The sequence below is a fragment of the Aethalodelphis obliquidens genome, unplaced genomic scaffold (assembly GCF_003676395.1).
Source record: "Aethalodelphis obliquidens isolate GAN/ISIS:26980383/991018 unplaced genomic scaffold, ASM367639v1 scaffold8, whole genome shotgun sequence".
Taxonomy (NCBI): domain Eukaryota; kingdom Metazoa; phylum Chordata; class Mammalia; order Artiodactyla; family Delphinidae; genus Aethalodelphis; species Aethalodelphis obliquidens.
The window spans coordinates 64,064,608-64,070,199 of NW_020837952.1; positions in this window are offsets into that span (position 1 = coordinate 64,064,608).

The following is a 5,592-nucleotide window of genomic DNA, read 5'->3' on the forward strand; positions in this document are numbered from 1 at the left end:
CTGCTGGAGGACACTGGCTTTTTATTCTTAGGATAATAAAACAGTCCTACTCTTGGGGGCCAACATACACAGAAACCACATTCATGCAGCCTTTGGACTTTCACCTTAGCCCCAGGTGGGACCCAGGGGAAGTGGAGGAGTAATTCTTACAACAGCATTTCTGATAGCGGCAGTGATGTATGAGAACTTTCCGGGTCTTGTGTTCAGAGCAAGTGCTGTGCAGCCTGTGGTGCTGGAGGGGAAGAGCAGCCGCTGTGGAAAAGAGTATGGAGGCTCCTCAGAACATCACATGCTACCGTATGACCCAGCATCCCACTCCTGGATATTTTCCTGAAGGCAAAAACACTAATTTGAAAAGATATATGTACCCCCATGTTCATAGCAACATTATTTATGATTGCAAGATATGGGAGCAACCCAAGTGTCCCTCAACAGATGAATGGATAGAGAAGATATGGTGTGTATATATATATACAATGGAATATTACTTAGCCATAAAAAAAATCTTGCCATTTGCAACAAAATGGATAGATCTGGAGAGTGTTAATGCTAAGTGAAATAAGTTGGACAGAGAGAGACAAATACCACATGATTTCACGCAAATGTGGAATCTAAAAACAAAATGAAACAGGAACACACTCATAGATACAGAGAATAAACTGGTAGTTTCCAGAAGGGAGAGGATGAGGGATGAGTGAAACAGGTGAGGGAGAGGAAGAGGCACAAACTTCCACTGACAGAACGAGCCACCAGGTTGTAATGTACACCATAGGGCATATAGTCAGTAATATTGGAAAAGCTTGGTGTGGTGACAGATGGGAACTAGACTTATTGTGACCATTTTTATAACGTATAAAAATATCGAATCACTATGTGGTATACCTACATCGTATGTCAGTTATAGTTCAATTAAGAAAAATCCATTAGTGTCAGAATGAGAAAGGGTCTGGGAAGATGGCGCAGTAGGAGCACCGCAAGTCCCCATCCCCTGCCGGAACCGGTCTGCCATAACTGTCGGGAACGCTGGAGAATGCAGAAGGCTTGTAACGCCCAGGGGAGACTTGCAGGGTGGCAGCGCCCCTCCCCCAGCCCCCCCGGCAGGCAGCTCCCCGTCTCCCACCCCTGTGGCAGGCGGCTGTGCATGGGTCCTGGAGTAGCTTGCACACAGCTCGCAGGCGCCAGGGCGGGGAAAGAAAGGACCCTGTCCTCCAGATACTGGGGATCTGTGCTCTGATAGCTCAGCACTGCTTCTGATCTCACAGGTGCAGAGAAAGAGGCAGGCGCCGTTGTTGTACCGACCCCGACCCCGCACCCCTGCATTGTTGCAAGACCCTCTGCCTCTTCTCTTCCAGGGGATTTAAAGGGCCAGAGCCCTTTTTTTAAAAAAATATTTTTTATTTATTTACTTTTGGCTGCATTGGGTCTTCATTGTTGCGCATGGGCTTTCTCTAGTTGCGGCAAGTGGGGGCTACCCTTCGTTGCGGTGCATGGGCTTCTCATCACGGTGGCTTCTCTTTTTGTGGAGCATGGGCTCTAGGCACACGGGATTCAGTAGTTATGGCACATGGGCTCAGTAGTTGTGGCTCACGGGCTCTAGAGTACAGGCTCAGTAGTTGCGGTGCACGGGTTTAGTTGTTTTGCGGTATGTGGGATCTTCCTGGACCAGGGACCAAACCTGTGTCCCCTGCATTGGCAGGTGGATTCCCAACCACTGTGCCACCAGGGAAATCCCCAGAGCCCTTTTTTAATCCCCTGTACTTTTTGCTTTTCCCCTTTCAGGAGCCAGACATTAAAGACTAAGGACATATAAAAATAACTGCATATATGGGGAGAATTAGAATGTGACTACTTGTGCCCAGGGAACGGCTCAGAAAACACTTAAGAAGACATTAACTTTACGCCTCAGGCTGACCCTTGGCACAAAGACAATCAAAAACAAAACCTAGGGAAAGCACAAAGCCTAGGGAAGAGGAAGAATCTGATTTCCAGAGTCACCAAGTTGTTAAATGAAAATGTCCAGTGCACAACAAAAAAAATCGCAAGGCATACAAAGAAACAGGGAAGTATGGTCAAAATACTTTTTACCCGAAGGAAAAAAATAATTCAACAGTCTCTCCCTGAAAAAAGACCTGATGGTGGACATACTGGACAGAGACTTTAAAACAGCAGTCTTAAAGATGCTCAAAGAACTAAATAGGACATGGAGAAAGTCAAGAAAATAATGTATGAAAAAGGTGGAAATATCAATAAAGACATAGAAAACCTAAAAGACCAAAATGAAATTTGGAGCTGAAAAGTACAACTGAGATGGAAATTTTCACTAGAAAGATTCAAAGGCAGATTTAAGCAGAATGAATAAAGAATCAGCAACTATGAATATAGTACAATGGAAATCATCAAGTTTGAGAAACAAAAAAGATTGAAGAAAAGTGAACAGAGCTAAGGGATATGTGGGCACCACTAAGCAAGCCAACATACGTACTGTGGGAGTCCCAGAGGAAGAAGTTATGGGTGGGGGCAGAAAGAATATGTGAAGATATAATGGCCGATAACTTCCCAAATTTGATGAAAGACACAAATATAAACATCCAAGAAGCTCATGGACTTCAAGTAAGATGAACTCAAAGAGACCCACACTGAGACACGTTATATAATCAAACTGTCGAAAGGCAGAGAATCTTGAAAGCATCAAGAGAAGTGACTCACCACACACAAGGATCATCAATAAGATATTAGCAGATTTCTCACCAGAAACCTTGGAGCCCAGAAGACAATGGGCTGATATATTCAAAGTGCTAAGTGAAAAAAAATGGTTGATCAGGAATTTTATATCTGGCTAAACTATCCTTCAAAAATGAGGGAGAGGGATTTCTCTGGCAGTCCAGTGGTTAAGACGCCACACTTCCACTGCAGGGGGCATGGGTTTGATCCCTGGTCTGGGAACTAAGATCCTGTATTCCGCGTGGCGCAGCCAAAAATAAAACGAGGGAGAAATTAAGACAATCCCAGATACGCAAAAGCTGAGGGCGTTAGCGACCACTAGACCCGCCCTGCAAGAAATGCTCAAGGGAGCCCTGCAGGTGAGATGAAGGGACATCAGGCAGTGACTCAAAGCCACGTGAAGAAATAAAGTGTTCAGAGAGGTAAATATATACGCAGCTACAAAACCCAGTATTGTTGTGAAGTGCGTTGTAACTCCACTTTTGTTTTTTCTCCCCCCATGTTTAAGAGACTAATACATTAAAAAAGAAAAAAAATTATATATATATATATACATTCACACACATATATATATACTTCCAGTTTTGATATCTGCATGTGAGGAGCTTGGAAATTGCAACTCCATCCTAACAAGTAAAAAGCAGAACAATCTAAAAAATCAAAAACTCTTCTTGGCGGACACAAGTCAAACTGTTACATCCAAGACTGGGGAGACAGGCAAGTACAGTGAATCATGGTTTACCAGAGTAGAGAGTCAGGAGTGCAACCTGGCCTGGGAAACCAGTTCTGGGGCAGAAAAACTTAAACTGCAGTTGATGGATTTCAGGAGACTCAAAGTTGTCAGCAACTGTGAGAGTTAAAACCTATGGGGGGCCTTCCCTGGTGGCACAGTGGTTGAGAGTCCGCCTGCTGATGCAGGGGACATGGGTTCGTGGCCTGGTCCGGGAGGATCCCATATGCCACGGAGCGGCTGGGCCTGCGCATCCGGAGCCTGTGCTCCGCAACGGGAGAGGCCACAACAGTGAGAGGCCCGCGTACCACCAAAAAAAAAAAAAAACTCCAGGGGACCCAGTCATGAGGGAGCCCACACAGTACTGTGAGATTTACCCCTGGAGCCTGAGCAGGTTCCCAAGTAAATATCAGCAAAGCCCCCTCAAGCTTTCTGCAGGGGGAGGGAAGGAACCATCTCCTACCGCGACAGAGCACTCTGCTCTCCTTAACAAGGCTGCGCTCAAGGGAAACTCGTTAACCAGAGCCTGACCTGCTGGGGTGTTATCAGAGCCTAACTGACCAGGGGAAGGGAAATGCCCAGCTCCAGCCTCTCTGGGCAGCCCGTCCCAACCAAGGGGAGATAAAGGACTGAGAAACACTTGTGAAGTTCACAGTCCAGAGGCACAGGCTCAGTAAAAGAACTGAGGCCCGATCACAGGACCGTAGAAGGCGTCTCCTCTCCCACACCTCACCTCCACATTATTAAGGCCTATCTATAGCAGTTCCTTTCACCCAGTACATCATGTCTTGCTATCAGGAAAAAATTACAAGGCAAATTACACAATTAAAAGGCAAAAAAACACAATTTGAAGAGATAGAGCAAGGTTCAGAACCAGATATGGCAGAGATGTTGGAATTATCAGACTGGGAATTTAAAACCATTAAGTTCAATACGCTGAGGGCTCTCATGGGTAAAGTAGACGACATGTAAGAACAGATGGGCACTGTGAGCAGGGAGTTGGAACTCCCGGAAAAGAGCTGAAAAGAAAAGCTTGAGATAAAGAAACACTGTAACAAATGAAGCCTTTGGGGGCTTATTAGCAGACTGGACATGGCTGAGGAAAGAACCTCTGAGCTAGAGGATGTCTCAATAGAATCCTCGAAAAGCAAAAAGTAGGGAGAACAAACGCTGGAAAAAACAATGTCCAAGATCTATGGGACAATTACATAAGGTGTAACTTGTATAACAGGAATATTGGAAGGAACGAAAGAGGAAGAAACAGAAGATTTAAAATAACGACTGACAATTTCCACAACTGAAATGTCAGACCCCAAAACAGGAAGCTCAGAGAACATCAAGCAGGATAAATGCCAATAAATAAATAAATAAAACAAAAAATCTACACCTTTACGTATCATTTTTAAACTAAAGAAAATCAAAGACAAAAACCTCAAAGAAACCGGCAGGGTTGCGGGGGGGGGAATACCCTACCTACAAAATAACAAAGATAAGAACTACAACTGACTTCTCAGAAATCGCGCAAAAGAAAGAGGAAAGTGGACTGAAATATTTAAAGTGTTGAGAGAAAACCCCACCAACTTAGAATTCTGTACCCTTTGAAACTCTTCTTAAAAATGAAAGAGAGAAAAAAAAAAAAAAAATGAAAGAGAAATAAAGCCCTTCTCAGAAAAACAAAAGTCGAGGGAATTTGTGGCCAGTAGACTGCCTGGCAGGAAATGTTAAAGGAAGTTCTTTAGAGAGAAGGAAATGATACAGGTCAGAAACTTGGATCTACGTAAAATAAGGAAGAGCTCAAAGAAGGAATAAATTAATTTTTAAATTCTTAATTGATCTAGGAATTAACAGTTTGTTCAAAATAATAATACCAACAATATATTCAATTCTGAATGCTTATACATGTATGAATATATGAGTGTATATTTTATATATATATATATATATGTATATATGTGTGTATGTATGTGTGTGTGTTCATGTGTAGCTGCTATATAAGTGAAATGAGTGCCAACAATGATACAAGTGATCCGAGGGAGGAACTGTAAGTCTGCACATGGACATTTAAAAGATAATAAAAGAATACTGTGAACATCTCTGTGAACACAAATTTGATAACCTTGATAAAATGGGCCAATTTCTTG